The sequence below is a fragment of the Physeter macrocephalus genome, chromosome 2, assembly GCF_002837175.3.
Source record: "Physeter macrocephalus isolate SW-GA chromosome 2, ASM283717v5, whole genome shotgun sequence".
Lineage (NCBI taxonomy): Eukaryota > Metazoa > Chordata > Mammalia > Artiodactyla > Physeteridae > Physeter > Physeter macrocephalus.
This window is the reverse complement of record NC_041215.1, coordinates 28,569,330-28,595,303: the sequence shown is the minus strand read 5'-3', so window position 1 is coordinate 28,595,303 and position 25,974 is coordinate 28,569,330. Positions and strand designations below refer to the sequence as shown.

Below are 25,974 nucleotides of genomic sequence, written 5' to 3'. Positions count from 1 at the left end.
GAACGTACTGTATAGCACAGGGAACTCTACTTAATGCACTGTGCTGTCCTAAATGGGAGGGAGATCCACAAGGGAGGGCATATATGTATATGTATGGCTGATTCATTTCGCTGTGCAGTAGAAGCTAACACAACATTGTAAAGCAACTATCCTGCAATAGAAATTAATTAATAAAAAATAATAAAGTTGTGATGGAATATTTTTTCAAAAGGAGAGAAGAGGCTGCTGATTTGGGCTGAGCTGGACTGAGCTGGTAGTTCCTGAAAGCAGCGTTCAGACCCGGTAGAAGGGAAGACCAGGGCACGTCCTTAGTTTTCCAAATGCAATTAGCTGCCCAGCCCGTGGTTGGGGAACTGGGAGTCACAGCTCCCTCCTTCAGCGTCACACGTTCACATGTTTCAGACAAAAGGTCAATTTAAAGATCCCACCCTGTTTAGCAATTGGCTGATCACTCTTCAGAGAAAATGATTTCTGGATGGAACCTGGACAGGGTAACAATGAAGAGAAGCATTAATGACCCAAATTTCCAGTTAAGTCAAAACAAAATCACTTCCTCATGAGGATGTGCAGCTGTGCTGGAGGTCCTGTGATTCTTTTTTATAATTATGATTGTTTATGAAAAAACCCTCAGGGCCATTTCCAGTTGTAGATTCCCAATCTGTGGAAGTAATACCAGAAAATGCCCTTCCCCTTCTCCTGTCACCTTCCCTAAGGACACTCTTCAGCCTGCCTGGTACCCCAGACTTGGTAGCAGAAAATCATGAGGGTGAAGGTGAATTCACCAAAGCTGGACTTAAAGAAGCCTGGGAGGCCATCAGTGAAACAAATTGTCCACTAAGGCGGAGCAAGAACCCTTGAGGTGGAGAAGAAGACAAGCTGGTGCTCGCTGGCAGGTGGTGAGCAATTAATTAGTGCATCTTTTGCACTTCTTTTTTCAGAGTGAGGTAGATGAAGCAGCATGGTTTGGTACACAAAGCAAAGGATTCGGAGATAAGAAAACACAGTTCTAATGCTGGGACTACCACGAGCTGACTTAGAGGCCTCAGCAAGTCTTCTCTGGGCTTCAGTTTCTCCACCTACACATAAAAGAAAATGGACTAGATCAGCGAGGGCAGACAGAGTTTCCCTTGCACGTCCCCTCCAGTTGACTGACAGTGGCCGCTGGGACACTACATTGAAAGCGATTCTGAGGCTGTATCCTGGCTCACTAAGAAAAAGTGCTGTGATCCATTAATGATGCCTGCCATGGGCGCAAACAGCAGTTGTGGCACGTGTGCCATGGATTTGCCATCCCTGAGGTGAACGAGCTCGGGGTTGCATTCCACAGTGGTGGGATTCTGCGAAGCCTTTACAGAGTTAATCAGAGCCCAGAGAGAAATCATCCTTCCCTTTTACAAATCAACTTGAAGGTTCTTCAAGCTTTAACTGCTCACCTCCCCCCGCATGTCCAAACTGCTGGATCTGAAATGCCTTCTGCAGTCCCCCATTGTCCCACATGTCCCGACACACACCTCACTCAGTCATAACCTTGCCCTGTCATTTAACATGGTGGGAGATGACACCCAGCAAAGAGGTGAATAGGAGCTGAAATATTTTTTCATAAAATCATATGACAAGGCTGTATCACATGACTAAAGGTAGCTAATGCGGCATAAAGAGAAATGAGCCATTGAGTCAGCAGTCCTGGATTGTAGCCCCAGACTTGCCATCAGCCTGAAGGCTCAGACACACCCCACTCCTCTGAAGGACCCCAAGCCCCACCTCTTCCACCCCTTGTGGGTGATGTCCTCACTTGCCCCCTCTTCACTTGTTACTACTCTGAGATTGTGACAGTTCCATGAACTTTTTTATGGGAATTAATTACCCCTACGACTTCAGAGCTGAAATGGAACTCAACCTCTTCCCTTGGATAAGGAAACCAAGGCCTCAAGCAGAATGAGGCTTCTCCCAGAGACCTGAAACTGGGAAGAAGTCGCTGGGCACCCAGGTGAGGCCAGAGGTATTGTCCCCCCTATGACACCCAGTCCCATCCCTGTTTTACTCTCTCCTTGGATAATAGCTGCTCTTCCCAACTGGACTGGAGGCTCCTATGGGTAGGCAGCATTGTGCAAACAGCAACAAGATGTCATGGAAAGTGTACAGATTAGCATCTGCCTCCTCTCAGTGCTGCCACCCTCCCAGCTGGACTCAGCACACCTGCCACCCCCTTTATCAAGCCATCTCCAAACCCTCATCCACAAGACAGAACAATATATTCCCTCCTGCACCTTATCCATCCTTCCTTACTCACAAATCACCCGGCATATGGTAATTTATGACCTGTCTCTCTTCCTACTAGTCTGCATCTCCTGGGAAGTTTCTTCTTCATGTTTCCTGTCCCCTAGTCTCCAGAGCCAACTGGAGTAAGGTCATGTCTTCAAACCTCAGTTTCCTCATCCCAACTAAAACAAACAAACAAACCAACCAACAAACAAACACTAAAACTAAACTAAACTAAAACAAGAATAGCAACACACATTGAGGGCTGGGCACTCTCTCATTTGATGGCTCCATCACTATTTCCATTTTACCAGTGGAGCAACGGAGGCTTAGAGAGATTAAGCAACTTGCCTAAAGTTTCTCAACAAGTAAGAGCTGAAGCTGGGAGGGGACCCCCGGCAGGTGGAAGCCAGGGTCCCCTAATCACCACAATGCAGGCCAGGCCACCCCTGCCAGAACCCCAACTGTGCCCACCCTGACAGATGGTTGTGGGAACACATGTCACCCCACCCCACCCTCCCCCATCGAGGCCAGACACCACCCCACCTGCCCCGCTGCCCAGCATGTCCCTGTAGCATTGATCTGAGTCCTTCTCAACTCTGACTTTGTCCCATCACAGTCCAAACTCAAAGGCTCCAGAGAGACGCAGGAGGAGATTTTTTAAGGGGCTGGCACCTTTGGGCACTTAAGGTCCCCTTTCCACACTGCTGTCTAAAAGGAGGGATGTCCTAAAGGGTGAGACCCTTTGTTTCAAGGCAACGGGGACCACACGACCCCCCAGGGAAGCATAGGCTGGAACTAGAAGATGCCTTGTAAAGGGTTTGAAGAAACTCAGAGCATGCTTGGCTGTAGTGAGAGGTCAAGGCTGGCAGCGCCCCATCCGGCCTACAGCTCCCCATGCACCTAGGTCCCCTGCCCAGAGCACTTCCCAAAGAGCACATCTGTCATCCTGATGGGAGAGGAAGAGGCAAGGAGGAGTGACAGGCAGGTGCCTGCTACACGCCAGGTGCTGGCTAGAGTTCACGTGTGTCCTCAAAGTTAGGACCACCCTTGAGGTGGCTGTTGTTGGACCCATTTCACAGATGAAAACAGAGAGGCTCAGAGGTGAAGTGACTTCCCCAATGACTCTCCCAGAGGACAAAGGCGTCCTAGGGTAATACTCCCTGTTCACCTCTTTCCAAGCATGGGGACAGCTTGGGGTAGGGGCAGGGTAATGGTCAAGCAGGCTGGAGTGACAAGAATACGCCCATCCTAAATGGGCAGAAAGTGATCCACCCCTGCAACCTTCTCTCACCTTCTCCCACACCCTCTCCTCTTAGGTATGGCTTGGCTGTAGATGCACAGGCAAATGAGAAGCATTGTCTAAATAAAAAATGACCCCAACAGACCCTCTGATCCCGAGGCCTCGAGGCGAGAGGAACAAGTGGGCTGCAGCGGCGACCACGTTCAAGGAGGGGCAGCCAGAGGCAGGCCAGGACTGAGGAAGAGGTGAACTTGGATTTCGGGCTTCGGCCAGGAGCTTCTGGAGGTGCCCCGGGCTGACTGCCACGTGCCTGAGTGAAGTTAATAAAGTTGCATCCTAAGAGTCTCCGAGGTCTCCTGGGCTGAAGTCCCCGAGGGGTCCAGGCATCAGGAGGTGCTTTGTTCATTTATTTTGGCAAGTTTAGCTCTGTATGCTTCTCACCACCCTTCCGCGTCTTTCGCAAGCTTAATAAAGTCTTCGTAATGAGGCTCTCCTTCAGTGAGACTGTGCCACTGAGAAATGGGGCAAAAGTGACAGGTTTTTTCTTTTTCTTTTTTTTTTTTTTGAAAAAGAATTATTGTGTTTGCAACAGAGAGAAGTAAGAACTAATGAACTTCTACTCCATTTAGAGGCTACAGTCCCCATTTCTATAATGCATCTCTTCTAGGGGCAACCCATTTCTACTTGATTATTCCCAGGTTGAGATTTACACAGTCACTCTCAGGAAGTAGGGCTCGGGAAGTAAAGACACAACATCCCCGATAGCTGGGCAGAGGCTTTGATATCCACTCAAGGGTAACACCTGCTCCGTCTGTGTGGCTAGCCCTATGCTAGATGCTGATGAAAACCACGAAAGAAAGAGAGGGGGCAGAGGTGGAGGCCATTGCTTGGCCCTCCCAGGATGGGTGGTGGAAGGTGAGGTCTATGTACCTTGGGGAACAGCACACCAAGCCTACACTCAAGGCTGGCCTGATGGTGTAGTCAGTAAGGGCAGCTGTGACTCACTGCAGGGAAAGGACTTTGGAGCTAATGTTCCTCAGGGAAAGCTTCCTGGAAGAGGGTTCTGATTTGGTCCTGAAGGAAAGGGGAAAAGATAGGTATATTACCTTATCCACCCACCCTATGAGGGAAGTATTGAGATTATCTCTACTTTCACAGATGAGGAAAACAAAGCCCAGAGAGTTTAAGCAACTTGCCCAAGGACCCACAGCAGCATCAGAACTTAAGCCCACAACTGTCTGACTCTAAAGCCCACACCTTTCCACTCCTCCTCATGGTCCTGGGGAAATTTAGGACTTGGATTAGAAAGAGAGATTTAGGGAGAAGTTCACAGAGAGAAAAAGGTTTAAAAAAAAGACCATGAAAAAAAGTTGAACGCTCAATCTCAAAAGATGAAGGTCAGTGTGCCCGGAAACCAATGATAAATTCTAAAAAGAGAACCCAACTGAAGCTCAAAGAAAATGTCTTCCATCAAAGACAGCTCTACTGGGGCTTCCCTGGTGGCGCAGTGGTTGAGAGTCCGCCTGCCGATGCAGGGGACACGGGTTCGTGCCCCGGTCCGGGAGGATCCCGCATGCCGCGGAGCGGCTGGGCCCGTGAGCCGTGGCCGCTGAGCCTGCGCGTCCGGAGCCTGTGCTCCTCGGCGGGAGAGGCCACAACAGTGAGAGGCCCGTGTGCCGCAAAAAAAGCGTCCGGAGCCTGTGCCCCTCGGCGGGAGAGGCCACAACAGTGAGAGGCCCGTGTGCCGCAAAAAAAAAAAAAAAAAAAAAAAGACAGCTCTACTTCACCTGTTGCATTAATTTCCTCAGGTTATCGTAACAAATTACCACATCAGAGTGGTTGAGACTACAGAAATGTATTTTCTCACAGTTCTGGAGGCCAGAGTCTGAAATCTAGGTGTCAGCAGGGCCACGCTCCCTCCAGAGGCTCTAGGGGAGGGTCCTTCCTGGCCCCTTCCAGGTTCTGGGAGCTCCTGACATTCTTTGGCTTGCGGCAGCATCACTCTGACCTCTGCTTCCATCTTCACATGGCCTTCTTCCGATGTCTCTCTGGGCCTCCTCATGTTCTATATTTTATAAGAAAGCTGGTCATTGGATTTAGGGCCCACTCCAATTCAAGGTGGTCTCATCTCAAGATCATACCTTAATTACATCTGCAAACACCCTGTTTCCAAACACAGTTCCATTCACGTACCCGGAATTAGGATTTGGACATATCTTTGGGGGAACACAGTTCAACCTACTACACTTGCCATGTTGAAAATTTAATTGAATCCATTTCACCCAGTGAGTGTACAGTAACCAGACCTATAAAGCAGTTTAATAAGGGATTGGTGACCTCCCGGTAGAAGGTATGGAATACCTCCTCCCCATTGGAGAGCAGAACATGTGGGGCAACTTCCATGGCCTCCCCTCCCTCCATTGGAACCACAGTCAAGGGGTGTTGTGACTGGTCTTACGGGTACTGGACATACTTTTCCTTCCATCCTCTGTAATGTCTTTCAGATATATACCTTCCAGGCAGTATGGCAGAAGAAAAAGAATGAGCCTCAGAGTTAGATGAGCTGGGTTCAAATCCTACGTCTGCCAGTTACTAGCTCTGTGACCTTGTAAGTCATCTACCTGTTTTAGCCTCAGTTTCTCCACCTATAATGCAGAGAAATAAGAGAACCTTTCTCATCACCTTGTCAACTCATAAGGGTTGACAAGGCAACCCTCGCAAACTTTCTGCGCAGTGCCTGGTACGTGTTGGCTAATATACCTATTGGACCTTTATCTTATATATCCCTGCAGCTCTAGCACCTAGTACTGAGCTCTGCCCATCAGGAGCAATGGCAGGTGATTCCTGAAGGACGTACACATAAACTGAATCAGCTGGAGCCCTAGAATCGTGAAAGGTGGTGGACGCTATGGGTTGGTTTCTCAACTTCCTTTGCTCCCTACTTCTTTGCTTCTTAAACTGCAGAGGATGGAAAGCTAAGAAACACACCTCCAGAGTGCTTTACCACTGGTGTACTGGATGTAATTTGGGTTCTGTCAAGATTTGCAAGGCTCCTTTCGATGTTTTCCCCCTTCCCCTTCCCTTTTCCCCAAGCCAACAAGGAAAATCATGGAGAACAAGGAAATTATACAGCAGGCTTCCAGAGTCTCCTTTTCAACTTCCTGAGTATCAAGAGACATGTGAGGTAGAGGCAGCTTCCTGATTCCTGATTCCTGACACCAGGATCACGGGGACTCCATGGTGGTCGAGACAGTCACTCCCCTCGGGGGGCCAGTTTGATAGTGCGGTGTTCCAGGACTCATTCCTGGAGGCCCAACCTAGACCCCACTCCTCCTGCCTTTCCCGTGACTAAGTAAGCATCTAATTCCTTCTATGAGATTCTTCCTGCTCAAAACATAGATATGTGTATTCTTTAGCTTAATACCACACTGTCTCGAATACTGTAGCTTTATAGGAAATCTTGAAATGGGGTGCTGTGACTCCTCTAAGTTCATCCTTCTTTCCAAAAACCATGTGCTTTGCTATTCCACACGTAAATTTTAGAATCAGCTAGTCAGTTTCTACAAAAAAAAAAAAAAAAAGCCTGTTGCCATTTTGAATGGGATTGTATTGACACCTCCTGAAAATATCTAGAGTTGATTTCACTTCCTGTTCTCTATCCAGTCTGACTAAGGCTCTTCCCTGGTCCTTACTTCTGGGCTGCCCTCTCCATTCAGTTCAACCGGGGTCCCTGTTCAACTAATGACAAAGATATGAACTCTTTTAGCCTCTCCCCAAGTCCTGAGCCATTGGCTCCAATGGGCGGCTACTGACATACACCTCCCCATTTTTTCTTGGTGATGCATGCCTCATCCCCCATTCCCCTCTCACATTGCCTGACACTCCATTTTTCTTCCCTCACCTGGCATCCTCCCTCTCCTGAGTCCCTTATGCCACCTGTCCCCTCAGCTTAAGGTTAAAAGACCTTTATGCAGATTTATTTTTGCACAAGGAAGTACAGCTCTATCCATTACCCTCATTTCCCTCTCTCTCCACCCACCCACCACACGGCCAACCCAGTTCCCTGCCCCAATGCACAAAGCCACAAACACTCTCCCCCAGTCCTAGAGAAAGAGATGACCAAATCCTTCCTCTTCTAGCCTCCAATTGCAGGCTTCCACAGATGGGGAAATTATAAGGTGTGAGGCCTTAGAAAGTTCATAAACTTTTATGCAGATTGGTTGTAGTCTGGTTTAAATTAGGCAACAAAATAGAATTTCCAGATGTTCTATTTGGAATTAACTTGGCTACAGAGAAAGGGCTACTAGGAGGAGGAGTTGGTAATGGGCTATTTTTACATCCCAGGAAGGGAGTCACAAAAAGCATATGGACTTGATTAGAAGAGAAGAACCTGCTGGCTGGCACGTTAAGAAGACTGTTCTCATTTATTCTGGTTGAGGACACACAAAGGTGCAAGGAAACATTCGCAAGCCACTGGGAAGATAGAGGGCCAGGGCAATGGTGTTTTGTCCCAGCAGTCAGCTAAAAGCAGCCGCGAGGATTTGGGGCAGATGTAAGGAATTCTTTGAATATAAGTCTGATGCTTCTCAAACTTTAATGTGTGTTTAATGAATCCAGAGTAGATCTTATTAAATGCAGACTGCGATGGGTAGATGATGCCACAGCTGGCTGGTCCACGTGTCATGGAGCAAGGCATTAGGGGGCTAAAATGGAGCTAGAAAAGAAGATCCACTTACACCAGTGTTTCTTAAGCACCTTCCACGGATCAGACCCACATCCAAAGGCTGGAGGGTGGGGAGACCAAGAGGGAACATGTGCAAATTGGACATTAGCAGAATGTCCAGTGAAAGTGAAGTATGGATAAATGACTAAACAAAATTCAATAAATGGGTCATAGATCTGTGACACAAAGTGCTACGGGGACCCTGAAGAGAGAGTGGCTAATTCTGTGGGAACAAAAGGAGGTTCAGACAAGCCAGGTCTTGGAGATGACGGTGTGTCAGGGAAGAGAGGGAAGGGCATTCTTTGTGAGAGGAAGAGGATGTGCAAAGCCCCAGAAGCCACGAAAAAGCCATAACATGTTTAGGAAACAGTGAACTGGGTGGAGCACCTGGTGGATGAGAGAAGGGCTAGAAAAATATACGGAAGCCAAACTGGAAAGTCCTTAGAGTCTTGCTAAGAAATCTGAAGTTAGGGCAAAAACAAGAGTAGCTTAGGTTTATGTCAAGGGTGAAAACTGCAGAGGAAGGAATGAGATGCCTTCATCCTTGTGCTGAAAACAGAAAGCCCTGGTTTCTAGACTTTGCTAATTTCTGTGATATAAATAAGTCCCCTCAGCTGATTTCAAGATACCAAATGACATCATTGAACTGAGTTGGGCAGAAATGCTAACCATAGGCTCTTGTGAGTGGATAAGAGTCAGATCCCTCACACCACTACATGGCAGGCCTCCAGGCCTGGCTGCGGTCTGTGCGTGGGTATTTCCGACAGTGTCGTTGGCTTCCTGGGTTGTATTGTCAATGTCTCTTTCTCCCATTGTATTCTAAGACCCTCCACTATCTTACTCTAACATCACCACTATTGCTGTTACCATAGAACCCAGACGTTTAATTTGAAGTGCTGATCCTGTTTGTAATCATACCTTTATTTGTGTGGTCCTTTGTTTAACATCAGCTTCCCACACTGGACTGTAAACTGATGGAGAACACAACCATGTCGGTCTTACTCCCCATCAGATATTCAGCATTTAGCATAGAGCCAAGCACATGGTAGAAAATAAATGTTTTTTTTTTAATTGAATGAACACATTAATGGTCTATAAGCCCAAAGAGATAAGCAAGATCTTCACGGTGGCCATTTCCAGCATTAATCTTTCAGGAAAGAGGAGGAACCCCAGAGAGAAAACTAGAACTAAGAGGGCAGGCATGAGATCACAAGGGAGGCACGTGTCTTTCCCTACGTCTAGGGCTTCCCTGTCTTGAACTTGGACTTTGAGGAATCAAGGAGTCTAGACACATGTCCTGGGTGTGGGTGCTGAGGAGGTGGGTACCCGTGAAGACGGCTACACCGATAATTCAGGTCCCCTAAACGCCCCAGACTTGGAAAGAGTGAATGTATTTAAGCTGGTTAAGTGGAAATCAGGAAGCCTTGAATCTAGAATCTTCTACTTTTGTGACGGGATCAGGAAAGGAATGTACTTTCTGTCTATGTTTTGGTCAAAGGGTAAAAAAGGAAGCAGCCGCCGTCCCTAAGGTACTACTAAGTGGTGGGGATGGGAATTAGCAGGAGAACTCAAGAGGAAGCTGAATCTCAGGACCAGGACAAGACGTAGAGCTCGTGGTCTCACTACGGCCAGCCAAGTGCAGACTCCCTCCAGGTCCAACCTTGAAGGATCTGGTCCTGGTTTGTATGAGGCACAACCGGAAATGTCTTTCTGGCCCTGTGGCCTACAGTCTCTGATCCTCCAGAGTAAGGGCTGTAGATCCGTGAGAGCTGCTGCATCCGGGGTCAACACTAAGGGCCAACTGTAGACACAGGGCCTCAGGCCATGACCTCTGAAGGAACTATGCACTGGCCTAGCCAGGGTGGCTGGATTGTTCCTGGGAAACAAGGAAACTAGGACATATAGGAGCTCGGATGCAGTGACGGCAAGGCAGAGACGGACATGGATGGTCCTGGAGAGTGGCAGGCAGGTAGGCCAGACCCTATGGCTCTGTATGGAATCAGAGGAACATCAACTCCGGCTCTCCAAGCCCATCATGCTTCTCTGGCTCACCCTCTGTCCGAGGAGGTGGGCTGTCAGTCTCTGCGGGGAAGGAGAGACCAAAAGGGAACCCACGCCTTCCCAGAGGCTGCCCAGGGGTCCTGCCATACGGACCCTAATCAGCTCCTCTCTCACTTCCAACTCACTTCACTCATTCGATGCTGACATTCCAGCCCACTTTTCTTAAAGTCTACACCGCATAACTCTGCAATGCATTTCATTCTGGATTTGTCTCCAATTCATTCACCTCCAGAGTAGGATGTATGAAGAAAGAACAGGAAATTCTACTTGTGTTATTATCTGGCCAAAGAGTAACACAAACTTTACGAATAACTAATTCAGGACTTGGCATTGTTGCCCTCCCTGGTTCATTAAGTCAGACCCTCAGGCTCACAGTATGGTGGCAATGATGATGACTCCCTCACTCCTCTGATTGTTTCAGCGTCTTGTGACATACGCAGTATATGTGGAAGTTGTGGATTACATCATCTTAAGTAGTAGAATATTTACAACACTTTGTAATAAGATGTGGAGTGACCATGAATATCTTTTGTACCCTAAGAGGACTGTAGGTTATCTCTTGGCAAAGTATTTTGTTAAAAGTAATTGATTTTAACATGAGCTATACAGTCTCCTTTTGAAAAAAAAAATTGTTCTAAATTTGCTGGACTTTTTTGTTATGAAACTGGCTCTCATAGTGTAACAGCTGGAATATTCTTAATTAAAAAGAACAATCTATCCTTTCCAGGTAAAAGTAATATTTTAACAAGGAGTGATAAATAACTTGTTTTGCCAAAGTAATGTGTGCTATAGTAAAAGTACTTTGAGCACAGATGTTTGGAGATGTTTCCATTATTGTGTAATTTTCTTCTTCAAGATAATATATGTAATACTTTTTCCTTAAAATGCTCTAGTATTTGCATACCTAAAAAAAACTTGGAAACAAGTTTCTAACCTATTTAAAAATTTTCTGAAAGGAGAGCTTCAGTGGATCTTGAACCCATTTGTTAAAAATATAACTTTTGATTAGCTTACAAGAATTGACATTAAGGAAGATGGAAACTGACTAGCTGACTAGATGAATTTCAATAAAAACCTTTGCATAATTGCTGGATGGGATTTTTTTTTAAATGAGTATCTTGGTTTAGTAAGCATAGCCAACATTGCATTTCTTCCATTTGGATTTCTATGTCTTTATAAAGATTCTTTTTTCAGCTCTGACAACCATTAAAACTAAGTATTTTTTTAAAAACTAAACTTAGGACCAGAACTTTGAATCCAATGGTCTATCACAAAGGGTTAAACCAACATTAAAACATATTCAAATACATTTTTCTGAAACTAATAATAATTTTGAATGAGAACAAAATGTCTTTTGCCATTAATAAATAAAAATAACTTTTTAAATACTAAAGAGTATTACTTAATGCACCTTTATTGCATCCTCTTTTGTTTCTATAAGTATTTAGTTTCCTTTGAATTTATTTCTTTTTATATTTAGTTCCTTTTGTCCCATTGATAAATACAATCTTTTAAAATTTTATAAGTATTGATACTCCTTACTTTGTTTTTAGCTCACTCTCATTAGTCTCTAACTTTGTGTATGTTTTATCCTGAATATAACACTAGTGTAGAAAGAGATACATATGGTTTATAAATAAGTAATCATAATGGGGGACTGATGGGGCTGCATGATCAAAAGTGTATAGTGATCCGGGGCTTCCCTGGTGGCGCAGTGGTGGAGAGTCCGCCTACCGATGCGGGGGACACGGGTTCGTGCCCCGGTCCGGGAAGATCCCACATGCCGCGGAGCGGCGGCCACAGCAGTGAGAGGCCCGCGTATCGAAAAAAAAAAAAAAAAAAAAGTGTATAGTGCTCACTCTTGCTTCATGTGAATGCCTTGCTTCACCTATAGACTGAAGGCTCCTTGGTGACAGGGAGAGTGACATAATTCTTCCACCACTTCTCTATCCCACCCGACACCTGGCCACTGCTGGTCAGGAAACATTTGTTGAATAGAGGGATGACAGATCAGTGCAGTCAGGAAAGACTGAATACAATTGTCGAGGAGGCTGGGAAGATGCCCTCCCCTCCTTGGAATTCCACTTGCCTGGGAGTCAGAAGACCTCTGCTCAAGTCATAGCTTTGCCACCAACTTCTTTAGTGACTTTGGTAAGGGTTTTACTAATTTTTTTCCTTAGCTACAAAATTAAGTTTCTCAAGCTTCAGGCATTTACGAACCAAAAGATTTTTGCCATTTTCTCATAACCCTTAGCCTCTGATTAACCTAATACTTCTCTTTTTAAAAACTCACTTTCCTCTCCCGTTGCGGAGCACAGGCTCCGGACGCGCAGGCCCAGCGGCCACGGCTCACGGGCCCAGCCGCTCCGCGGCACGTGGGATCCTCCCGGACCGGGGCACGAACCCGCGTCCCCTGCATCTGCAGGCGGGCTCTCAACCACTGCGCCACCAGGGAAGCCCAAAAAACTCACTTTTTCACAAGCCTTACCTTAAACAACAATAGCCTGAAATCATGGGATTCATGAAATAGTTATTTTTGTCTACTACACATTAAAATAAGTATGTAACTATTAAAATATAAAATGTTCATATTCTTGTTAGCCCAGAGTGTATGCACCATTCTTTGGAAAACGTGGACCCAGATGGTATTTCTAAGGTCCATTCAGCTCCGAGCCTTGTGAGTCGGTAATTCTATGAATGGGGAGATCCCCGACTTCCTTAGGGCTCTACAAGTCTGGGCACCAAGTTGGGACTGAGGCTCCCACCTTATTTCCGAAACTCAGGAAACACTTCCTGCTTTCCATCTGGATCATGACTTCAGACAAACTCTTGAGGATAAAAGTAGGATCACTTTTATTGCAATATGACAAGCTCTGTCATATTGAACCACTCCAAACCAGAGCAATATGATACTCTATTCATGAATCTCTGATGATTTCTTCTTAAATTCCAACTTTTCACTCAAATCTTCCTTTCCACCCACAAGCACTGAAGCAACAGTCAAAGTAGTATTGCCAAGACTGTGGACTCTGTATGCGAAGTGACAAGGGGACTGGGACCCATGCTTAGAATCAGGGGACTGGTTTCTGGGTCCAGACTACCACCAACTTTTCAGCACTGTCACAATAGGCAAGTCACCTAAAGTACCTCAGACGTAAGTGGGGCTGTGACTGGTCCCGTCCCTTGCGCAAAGGATGGAGACACATACGACTATTCTGGCGTGTCCACACACTGCTGTTCTTATCCATACGACAAACATTGCTCTGCTCCAGGGCCTGCGCTGAGCATGGGGGACACAGCAGCAGCCAAAACAAAGAGCTCTGCCCCCATGGAACTTACATTCTACTAGGAGGAGTCAGACAATGAAGCTACTACATCGTCAAACGGTGGGGGATTTTAGGAGGTGGAGAAAAATGAAGCAGGGTGGGGGGATGGGGGCCGCTTGACAAGAATCGGAGACTCATTCTTCCCCGGACTGCAATTCTCCTCCATACCCTTCCTATCAGCTCCCTTTTGCTTCTTCCTCCACACTCTCCCCCAATTTCTAATCCCCCTCATGAGTCAGGCCCCATTACTCAGTTCACAACTAGTAGCATGAACCATCCACCAGCCCCCAGACCCAGACATTGTGATGTTCCCCACCTGGTCCTTGTCAGATAAGCTATTAGCCTGGCCCTGAACTAAACCAAGCCAGACCTGGAACCTCAGATCTAACCACAGCTAAAGCAGAAGCCCAAGCAGCCTGCTTATAGGACCTGGGTAAGTCACTCGGCTTCTCTGGGATGTCAGGTCTCCTTTTCTGTGAAATACAGAGGTGGGATTAGGTTATTTCTAAAGGCCTTTCTAGTACTAAAATTCCTCAAGTGTAATTATCAACCACAAATAATAATGCAAAAAATATTGAGAGAAGTGGATTATACCCAAACCATGATGCGGCCCCTAAGATCCTATAATGACATTAACCCTGAAATGGGGGCAGAAAATGGAACTGATGTAGCCCCCAAAGCCATCACTGACCTAAGAGATCTTGGGAAAATATTCCCTATAGGACGTACAACACTACAACATTGAATTCCTGTCATCTGCCAAGCGCTGTGCTAGACATTCATTTAATTGTCCCCACGGTCCTACGAGAGCTGGCTTAGACCTTCACAGCACTTTATACAAGATGAAACGCCTAGTAGATTCTGCCATCTCCTGCCATTCCCGGCTCCACAGTGCCTCCTGCCTGTCCAGAAGAGGAGGCAGAGTTTCTGGGCCAGAGGTCATACACTGGAGGCCTGCATCTGGCCCACAGACATTTGACTTGACCCACACGTGCAGTTCACCTGTACCGTATTTCCAAAAAATATTAAATTGTAAACAACTGATTTCACACTAAAAAAAAAAAAAGACTTTATTTTTTTTGCAAAAACCTGAGACTTTAGCCCGCATTTATTCCTGGCACTGGCTGGATAGAGGCCACAATAGCCCCATGAGACAAGGCATGTGCACACCAGTTTGCCACAGACCCCACCACTCTCTATTGCCTCTGGGTCAGCCCCCTTCACTCATTGAAAATACTTACCTGGACTAGTTCCAGACTTCTGTCCTCTGTTCCAGACTTTTGTCATGCCAGGATCCGATGAGTAATGGGACACTGAAAGGTTCTTGGCCAAGTGAGCTGTAGTGAATGTACATTAGATTTATGCAGAAGCCAGAAATGAAAATAATAATAGCTACCCTCCATGGAGTGCCCACCCCACCAGAAGCCTGTGCAAAGTGCTCCCTCACTGGTCATTTCATCTCGTCCTCGTGGCAACCCCTAGTAAACTTCGTTTCCAAAAAAAAAAGGACATAGAAATTCAAGAGAGGTTAAGTGACTCGTCCAAGGTCACACTTTTGATATTTCGAGCCTAGACCAGCCCTACTCTGCCTTAAGCCAGACTTCCCCTCATCCCCACACCTTGCATTTGTCTTTGTCTAGTCCTTTTGACTTTTCCAAGATGTGAACTCTTGCTCCATTATCAAAATCGGGATGTTGTTCTAAACTAAATGATGTTTGAAGGGGTCAACCAGATATATTTACTCTCTTGTACTGATGGCGAGGATGGCAGGGCAGAGGCAGGGCTAGAGGCAGACGGAGATAGCCTGGCAACAGTTGAGCCATGTCAAATTTGGGAGTGTTTGTGAGACCCATTAACAAGCACGCCTGTGTCTTTTGCAAGACTTCAGACATTCCAGGCCACCAGGCTGATCAAACCGATTTAACGGGGCTAGAGGTGAGGGTGAGCTCAGATTTGCTCAATGTTAGGCTGCGTCTGGGCACACAGAGTCATGCATTTCTCCCTGACTGGTCAATACCACTGCAGCAAGGAGAGAATTCAAGAAAAATGCAAAATGAAAACTGCACATGTTGCTGGTGTTAGATTATCCTGCCGTTTGCTGGTTTGTTTTTGTGATAGATGATCCTCTAGAATCGGCTCTCGGCCCCGATCACAATGGGAGAGTTGTCCTTTGATTCAGCCCGTCCTTACTGAGGGTTGTTCTGTGCGAGGTATGTGCAGCAGACGACGACTCAGACGTGATCCTTGCCCCAGGAGAGACTCCCATGCCACTGGGGACAGACAGACGTGGAAGCAAAGTGCTCTGGGCGCCCCTCTAAAACTCTGAATGAGGAGTTGGGTCACTCGGCCATGAGTTTTGTGACCACTCCGGGGCTCACTTTTCCTCTCTCCACACGGGTGACAATGTAATACCTACCCCACAGGTTCATTGTGAGAATGACCTCACCAGGCACCAACAAATTTTAGTTCTTCTCTTCCCGATCAAAAGGGAACTTGGAGGGCGAATACTTCCTTTGTCCTCTCACCTCACCCCAACGAAGCTTGACACCTTGGTAGATGCCCCTGGGGCACTCAGAAAACCCTCAGGCCTTGGGATCTAAGGAACGATGCTGCGACCCAAGATCTCAGCATCTTGAAGAAGAGACTCTAAAGTCTGCAGAACAAAAGAGGAAGGTCCTAAAAATAGCTAAGGGGAAAAAAAGAGGTGAGGGGGTTCAGGGGCCTTTTGCAAAGAATATCCAGAAGGGCAGATGTCGATTTCAATTCAGTTACGCATCTAGATTTTGAGTGTCCGCCTCCTCAGCTATCAGGGTGGGAGTCACAAAGACGAATCATATCCCGCCCCCTCTCCAAGCAGTTAGACTCTAGATTAGTGAGATCTCTGGGGTCCAGCCCCTAGTCAGTCAACCCTGTGCCTTGCTTACCATGCAGACGCCCACTAAGGGTTTGATAAAGGTGTGACTAGACTCCTGGTGCCCTATCATAGAGCCTTCTCTGTGTTCTTCAAAGCCTACCCACCACTATATCCCTGCTCCATCATCACGCATGTCTCCCCAACCTGAAGCCACCCCGGGCCCTGTAAACCCCTCAGACTTCCTAGGATCACACTCTATACCAAACGCTTGGGGACCAAAGTTGATTCTGCCTGTACAGTGCACGAACTTTCATTTGCCAGCACACAGTAGGAGCACAATGAAAATGAACGAATTAAAGCTCCTTGAGAGCAAGGACCGTGTCTTTATCTACGTCCCAGGCCTATTTGGTATGTTAATAAGTTCTTGTAGCTGAGCTGTGCGCTTGCCACAGACAGAGAACATGCAGCAGCCTGGGAGAAGGAGGAGACAGTGTCAGTAAGTGGGCCTCGAGGCCAGAAGTGGCACTGGCCGTCCATCCCAGGGCGGACGCACGTGGTCACACACAATGGCTCAACAGCCAGAGCGCCTGTTAAAAATACCAGCCCTCTGACCCCTTCCACAGCTCAGAACCCCAGGCTGTACCTGCCTGCAGTCTCAGCCGCTGCCCTGCCCAGTGAGTGCAGAGCAAACGTTCTCTTGGTGAACAATGCTGAAACCTGAACCTGCTATGGGTGAAAAGCCCCAAAGAGGGAAAATGGTTGTTTGCCAAGTGATGCTTTTGAAAGCACGCATTTGAAAAGTTTAGAAGACATGGGTCACAACCCTTAGCTTTTCCCCTCTTTGGATCAGGGCGATAGTGATTGAAGGATAGCTTTAGTATTTTTCCCAAATTCAGTGGCATTAACCTATTTAATTAATTAGACAGACTAAGTCAACATCTTTCTGGTTTGCATATTTAAAGAAGAAATGTGAAACTGTTTAAATTTTCTGGAGCTTGGCACTCATTATTTTCCAGTGAAGTGATAAGATATTTAGCTCCAAAACCAAATTCAAGTCATTTAAGAAATTTCATGTCAAGCCCCTCAAGGCCAAGTGTGGTCTCACATAATTTTTCTGCTCAGGCTCAAGTCTAGGGGAGGAAATGGCACAGGGAACACAAGAGGTCACAGACTTCTTAAGGCTGGATGGTCCTCCCACCCGGAAATTCTCTTCCGAAATGTAAGTAGCCGGGAACCAACCCACATTCTTAAATTCCAGTGAAAAAATATCTCACCCTGGTTGCGGTGAATTTGAGACTTTTTGTGCTCTGTGCAATATGTGTGATATATAATCCATATCAGGATTTCTAATCCTAAATGTAATATGCATCCTGGAAAGAGAGTAATTCTTTGCTAACCTTTTTGAGTTTATTGCATTTTCTGTCCGGGAGTACTCGATTCTAACGAATCCACTTCTGGCCTTAAAAATCGCTCACTACATTGTTTGTCTATCTCGTAATGTTATCCATGGAGTCCGGTTATTTATTTGATGAAGAGCAAGGACTGTCCTCCGAGACCCCTTTCTCTGGTTCTTTAACAATTACAATAACTGAATCATTATGCAGGAAACTAAACTCCCATTCAACATGAATTTTAGATTTTGTTCCTATGCTTTCTGCACATTGAATTGAAAGTTCATGAGTTTTATGACCCGATTGTGAGGGTGCAGACGAGTGCTAGGGAGGGGAGGGGCAATTCGAAATCTCTTGGATTGTCATACAGAGAAATCACTGTATAAAATTTTAATTATCTATCTTGAAGTAATAATAAATGTTTGATGAGATAATAATGAGACATGCAGGGAAATGTTAATGAATGTGTGGAACATAAAGAGTTTAAATAAAGGAGGAAGCCGGATCGCTCGGCAATCTGCTGTTACTGTTCATGTGTTTGCGACAGCGTCCTGGAAGGATGCCTCATGGTCTTCCTGCAGTCGGAATAATATTGTGTTTGTTTATGGTGGAAACAAAGGTCTTTGCATATTTTTCCCCTGGCAAAACTGTTACCAAAATAACTCCTAGATTTCCCTGGGATCTGGAGCCCTGTCCTGAAGTTCCATTTCATGTTTTTCTCACTGTATCTCTGGGCTGGTTCCTACTTCCTTGTTGCTACCGTCCAGAGAGAACTTTTGCACAAGAATGAGGACAGTATCACAGTATCGGAAGCCTCAGGTCGCCGACGTCATCAGCAATGGAGGTGCTGGGGAGGTTCCCAACTTAATTTCAGCAAAAAATCAGAAGGTGTTTTCTCTTTCGGTGGCGTTGTTTACTTGGAAAAACACCATATAATTAAAACCACTTTATGAGTTGTTGCAAGAAGAGAAATGATGACTCACGCGGCAAGATTTGTGGTTGGCGGGGAGTGGGGGGAGAGTCGGGGGTGGGGATTCTACTCAAGTGAGAAATAGAAAGTTGTGGCCAGATGGGACATTTGCAAATAGTTTTAATTTTTCCCTTATGCTTAGCGGGGCCTTACCCCACCCAGGACTCCAGGAAGAGGCAGAACCAGAAAAATAAGTAGGATGTGCGAGAGCCTTCATCTGCTGCAGGACCAAACACCTCGGCATGGATCCTGAAGCAAGATTTGAGCAACACAAATGCCCTCGAATGTGGCAGAAAGAGGGTGGGGGGAGGGGGACACTCAGAACTGGCTCCACGCAGGCTTTACATTTGACTCTTGCGAAATATTTAAACGACCAAAAGGAAATTCTCATCCAACCACAGAGGGGTGGCCAACACTCCAAGTCTTGCAGTAGCAGAGGTAACTTTCGGTAGGTACTTACCATGTTCTAATACCATCACAGGTATTAGCTCATCGGACCCTCAAAACCCCAAGACATAGGTACTCCTACACCCATTTTGCAGATTCCATAACTCAAGGGTGGAGAAATTAAGAATCTGCCTCAAATCACAATGCCAGTAAGTGGAAGAGCCAGGATCAAAATCTAGTCTCTCTTGAGTTGAAACCTGTGGGTTCTCTCTGCGCGAGGTGGCACTGCCCCTCCAAGCCCTTCCCCTGCACTATCGCGGTGACAAATTCCATGCATCAACATGGGGCACCCCTCCAGCACCTACCGTGTTACCAGCCCTTCCAGACCCATATGTACTTGCTGCAGAGGTTGGGGACAGATGGCCACCTGGACTGTCAGAGGCCTCAGAGCGGAGCTTAGGGACCACCTTGGACAGACCCCTCACCTCGCAGACCGGGAAATGGGGAGGCCTGGTGTGGGTCGGGTGGGAGGGGGTAGGAGAGTGGAGATAGAAAAGATCTCCCGCCTCAGTGCCCGCTTTTCAGGACCTAATTGTTCATACACTTTCTGGTCAACTTCATAAAATCACCTCTCCCAGCACACAATGTGTCAGAAGGGCTCTGTCCTTTAGAGCATCCAAGTAGGGGCTTGATGGGAGGAAGAGGAGGAAGGAAGAGAGTAAGAGGAACGAAGAAAGAAAAAGGGAAGAAAGTAAGAAAGAAAAAGCTGTGCCTGAATTCGAACAAAACATATTCCGGTGGGACTGAATTCCTTTTTGTTTGCATGTATCACCGACTCAGCATTTCAGAGGGCACACCAACAGCATTCTCACACAAAACTAAGTCAGACTCAGAAGCCAGCATTACGACTTAATATATCCAGTATGTAATTTGTACTTGACGGAGAGATATTTGGGACCGTCTCCCCTCCCGCTCCACCCTTCAGGCTCCCAGCCCCACAGTGGGAGGTGGGCCTCAGGAACATGACCTTCGTTTTCAATCTTCTGATACCAGCGGCGGTTGGCCGGCTGGAAAATTCCATCAGTCTCCTCCGAGGTCCTTGGGCCTGGACCCTGGTTCTCCGGCAAGAGAGCGGACCCTCCTGGGTCCTGCTTCTCTGACATTCTGGAGCAAGACTCCAAGGCCCAGAGCCCGGAGAGAAAAGGGGGCAGAGGACCCCAAGCCCTTCCTCCAGAGAGAGTTACCTCATCAAGGTTGGTGCCCTCCCTCCTCTCTACAGTTAGAGACTAGCCTGGTGGACGCCGGCTCTGAAGGTGGCCACAGAGGCTGGTTTCCCTTCCGAGGCCCGCTCTGTACTGCCCACAGCGTACAGGTTGGTCCACGTAGCTCCTCACCAGGCCAGACCGGGCAGGCTTTGCACAGATGCCCCCGCCCCAGGATCTGCAGAGCAAGCTGGGTGGTGATGAGGACATAATTTAAACTGTTGCCTAGTGTTCTCCTAAGCCATGGCCTACTTTGGGGGAAAAAAAAAACAAAAAAAAAAAACAACAAAAAAAACCTTCATCTTCAGGCAACAGCTGGAAGGCTTGGATGAATGGTGTGGCTTCAGTGTGGAGGGTCACAGAGTACTGATCTAAGGGCTGCGAAGTCTTGCTCACCCAACTGTTGACACTCAGTAAACGAATGGGGGGCAGGCGGGGCTGGTGTGGGCATCTGAGGAGGAAGGCGCCCACCCCACCCCCAGCCAGAGAAAGAATAGGAAGCGACTTCTATTCAGGCTTCCCAGGGGTCCCGGCCCCCCTCCGGCCCCTTCCAAAGCCACCAGGCCCTATCCCTGCCTCCAAGTTACCTTGTATTATAACAGGATTAAAGTATATTTAGCTCCTCTATTAGCATACTTTAGCCCCATTTTGGCCTACTTAAGGCTTCCGGCTGGCTTTGATCACTTTTGCGTTCTACTGGCCAACAGGAGGGCCTGGCAGGCCAAAAAAAAAAAAAAAAAAAAAAGGTTGGGGGAGGGGAAATCAGACTGTGAAATTATCCTGACGCTATTTCTCTTGTTCCGAGTATTCTGTGGGCTTTCTTAAACGGCCCAGTTTGCACCCAGAATGGGCAGGAAGAGAAGAGGAAGATAGTAGGAACCAATAATAATTAGGTCTTAGTTGGAAGAGGAGAGAAAGGGTTTGAACATCGCCTAAGAAAGGAGGGGGGGGAACCCTATAATTTCTACAGTGTCTGCCTTTTTATTGCTTGCATTTGCATATAAATTAAATCCATATTGTAGCTTTAAGGCAAGTCCGGGCTTAGAATTCCACACAGCTCGGGGTCCCATTGTCTTACAACCAGTTCTAGGCGGCAGGGAAATGAAAAGGGAGGGGACAGCAGAGGCAGGAGAAAGTCAGCTTTGTAACGGTTTTAATTGCCTGTTTGTTTTCTCCGCCAATTACGGACAAATTAATATTTAAACTTTGGGAGGCTGTGAGGAAGTGCTTACAAAATAGGATTCAGCCTCCGAGGTGTGCGGCCCGCTGCTTTCAGCCATCCTATGGTTGACATTTCGTGGTGGTGAAATTAAAAAATCATCATCGGAATGAAGGGACAGCGTGGACCTAGATCCTGTTTCAATTTCTTCTCTCATGGTGCCCAGGGCGCTGAGATGGCCCTGTGCTTCTGGAATGACCCAGGGTTGCCGGGAAAGGACGCCGGCTGGGTGTCCCTCTCTCTCTTCAGTTTTCCTGTTGACCAGAGGTCTGGCTCAGGGACACTCAGCTGTGTGACAAGTGGCCTCAGGTTAAATTCTGATTCAGTGGCGTGTCACCAGGGAGCCTTCAGATGCTGGGTGGAGCCACTTTCAGAAACCCACATGCCGTCCTAGCAAGCACCTCAGGACGGGAGTGATCTCGCAGGTCTGCAAGGAACATGGTGGGAAAGGGCCTCCCTGCTCTCTTAAAACTATTCTGAAGTAGTGGGGAGGAGTGGGCTTCTCCCTTGATCTTCAGCCTGGTCCAGCCATGGAATGGAAGCACGTTCTAGGGAACCCCTGAATCAAAAAGTCATCACAGGGCTTCCCTGGTGGCTCAGTGGTTGAGAGTCCGCCTGCCAAAGCAGGGGACGCGGGTTCGAGTCCCGGTCCGGGAAGATCCCACATGCCGCGGAGCGGCTGGGCCCGTGAGCCGTGGCCGCTGAGCCTGCGCGTCCGGAGCCTGTGCTCCGCAACGGGAGAGGCCGCGACAGTGAGAGGCCCGCGCACCGCGATGAAGAGTGGCCTCCGCTCTCCGCAACTGGGGAAAACCCCCGTGCAGAAACGAAGACCCAACACAGCCAAAGTAAATAAATCAATTAATAAACTCCTACCCCCAACATCTTAAAAAAAAAAAAAAAAAAAGTAATCGTTTACACAAGGTTCTAACAGAATGTCAAGGAGGCAAGAAGTTCCAGCTAGGCCCGTGTATCCTTTTTGTCGGATGTGTCATTTGGGTTTATTTCTTTAACTAATATAAGTCCCCTACATCAATCCGTCCTCCACCCCACCCCCCTCATCTCCCAAAACATTTCTTCTCCTTATTGCTGCCGTGGAGGTGTGTCGCCTAATTTGGGAGGAGGGGGTCAAGTGAGTTATTGTCGTTATTAAGTTGCTCTTATAAATCGCCATTCTGACATTATTTCAATAAATGGTTCCACGGAGTGCTTGGCACCTCTTTGGAATTATTTGCCTTTGCTAAGCCCCCTCAAAGCCAGTTTTCTCCAAGTTCTGTAACCATCTACACTCTTGGAGTTGATCTGTCTAGAGGTTTTTTGCTCCCACCCGTTTCCTTTTTTTAATTTCCATAATGTTTCTTTCCTGGAAAGAGAGCCAAAAATACTTCAGCTTCCCAAACACAGCCTCCCCTTTCCTTTGTACACAGAATCTCAGAAAAAATCCGTAGCTTCCCCCCATGGACAGACACTGCTTCTCCCCTGCATTGAGGTCTTCTGAATCTCATTTTCCTTCTCTTCAAAGACTACTCCAGAGGCTCCGTGTTCCTCGCTGAACTGCACAGGATTTTTTATTTCTTTGAAACAAACCCTTCATGACTCCTCCCTGACCTGGTCCCACGTGGGCACTGCCAGATGGGATGCAGTTTCCTGGGAAACAATGGTGAGTCTAATTGGGTACATTTTGCCCATATGCCTGATCCATATCTCTGGAAAACGTAAGCTGCCCGCACGGGAGATGCCAATTCCAGCACCTCCCACTGCGTGTCCAAAACAAGGAAAGTTCAACCTGGTAACCAAATTTTTTTAAGATCAGTCATTGACTGACTAGATGTTATCAAGTTGTTTCAGAATAATAAGAATGATAGAATGGAAGCAATTCTTGATTGTTTATTCCAAGTCAGGCTCAATGCTAAGTGCTTTACGGCAGAACATGCATCTCGTTTTCATCCTCACGACAACCCTAGATGAGCTACGTACTATTTTTTATCCCGATTTTATAGATTATGTAACACAGAGAGGTCAAGTAACTTACCCTAAGTCCCACAGCCTACAACATGCACAGCCGGGATTCAAACCTAGGCCACCTGCCTAGAGCCTGTTAATTAACATAACCATCTGCCAACAAGGTCACCTCAGTGACACCCGGTAACACGGGCATCTGGGAGGGGCTGAGACTCTGCACACCACACCCCCATTCACATGGCCCAGTGACAGCCTGCAAGGTACATCCCCATTTCGCTGATCAGAAACTGGGGCTCAGAAAGGTTAAGGATCTTGCTCCTATCTATTGTTAAAAGATCAACTGAGGCATCTTAAAATGTTTGAGTTTATTTGAGCAAAAATTAATTGGAATCAGGCAATGCCAAGCCTGAAGTAATTAGGCACCCCACCAGAGGAGCCAGGAAAGATTTTATATAAAGAAAGCACAGAGGCAAAGAAAGGAAATTATTTGATTGGCTAAAGCTTAAAGCCTGGTTGGCTGTTTATGATTGGTCATCCTTAGTGTTTTGATTTCATAGCTTTGAGGCATTTATAAGCTTAGATTTTGGTCGGCTTCCTTAGGTCACCACCAAGGCTCGTCAGTCTAACGGCTTCCTTGCCTACATTTAGCACTATATTCCTCATATGCATAGAGCCCACACTCAAACCCAAGGCAGTGGGGCTCCAAATGCCACCTTCTTCCCGCTGTACCACCTGCTCCCGGTGTAGGCGACACCTGGGCTTAAACAGCCATGTTGGTAATACCCACTGACCCCAACAGCTAGCTGACTCCATCACCGCCCTTGTAAGTACCCGCAGGTATGCATGCAGCACTGCTGGGGCAGGTCACACGGGTCATCACAGACTCTACACAAAAGGCTACGTGACTGTCCCTGTCCTCGCAGACCACACCCTCTGGGGTTGGGGGGACAGAGGAAGTCAGACAGACACTGGGAAATGGGCCTGCGATTTGACCTAGCCATGTGTTTTCAAGATCACGGGCAATTCAAATGCTCTGTTTTGATTCCAGTGGATTGGAGCGTTCCTAGACCTTCTGAGCCAGCCCGGCTCCTCCCCACCCCCAGGCCCTCTCTGGCCCGCAGCTGAGCCAGTCCCAGACAGAGCCTCACTCCCAGGCCTGCGCCCCATCAAGGCCACTGTCACCCGGAGTGAGACTGTCACTAGGGGGTGAGATTGGCCTGGAGAGCCTCCTCTCTGAATCTCAGATAGCTGAATTAAAAGCCTTGAAAACCGGGAATATGTGCACACGACACAAAATTCCAAAGGGACAAGAGAGCACACAGTGAAAAGTTCCCCTCCACCCCCCGTCTCTCAGCTATGCAGTCACCCAGTTCTCCTTCCCAGAGGCAACCACTGCCACTATTTTTATGAGTATATCCTTCCAAAGACATTCTGTGCATGTGTAAGCAACTTCATATATATATATGTATGTCTATATAGATACCTAAACACATATATATGTATATGTATTTGTTGCTGTTTATAGAAATAGGAGCATTTGTTGTGCAATTATTCTTTTCACTTAACAATATATATGAAGGATTATTCTATATCCATATACAACACTGTCTCATTCTTTTTAATGGTTATGTAATATTTTATTATCTGGATATACCATAATTATACCATAATTTATCTAATAAGTCCTCTAAGTAGTTTCTTAATTACTTGACTCTAATTTGTTGTTCCCAGTGCTGTAGTGAAAATCTTTGTATATGATCACCTTGCAAGTGTGCTAACATATTTATAGGAAAAACTCCTGGACCTAAAAGGGAATGTGCATTTTTCATTTTGATAGTTGTTACCAAATTATTCTCTGCAGAGATTTTATCAGGTTTTACTTCCGTCAACATTATATAAAAGTGCCTCTTTCCCCACAGCCTGGGGAGCACAAGGTGATGGAACTCTTTGCTCTTTGCCAGTCAGGTGAAAAGCATTATCTCTTTTTTTTTTTTTTTTTGCGGTACGTGGGCCTCTCACTGTCGCGGCCTCTCCCGTTGCGGAGCACAGGCTCCGGACGCGCAGGCGCAGCGGCCATGGCTCACGGGCCCAGCCGCTCCGCGGCCACTGTCGCGGCCTCTCCCGTTGCGGAGCACAGGCTCCGGACGCGCAGGCCCCGCGGCCATGGCTCACGGGCCCAGCCGCTCCACGGCACGTGGGATCCTCCCGGACCGGGGCACGAACCCGCGGTCCTGCATCGGCAGGCGGACTCTCAACCACTGCGCCACCAGGGAAGCCCCGTGTTATCTCGTATTTTAACTGTGTATTTCTACTATTATGA

The 25,974-nt window shown here is 47.1% G+C and overlaps 1 long non-coding RNA gene across 1 annotated transcript in view; it reads right to left on the bottom strand.

The window, feature by feature from the left end:
* Positions 1-908: 908 nt before the first annotated feature.
* LOC114487166 (uncharacterized) overlaps positions 909-25,974 on the bottom strand; it is a 33,989-nt gene continuing 8,923 nt past the window's right edge. Inside the window, exons 2-3 of the long non-coding RNA XR_003681974.2 lie at positions 14,854-14,949; positions 909-1,076 (exon numbers count right to left, since the gene is read on the bottom strand). This is a non-coding gene — a long non-coding RNA (uncharacterized lncRNA). The remainder of the gene's footprint in view (positions 1,077-14,853; positions 14,950-25,974) is intronic.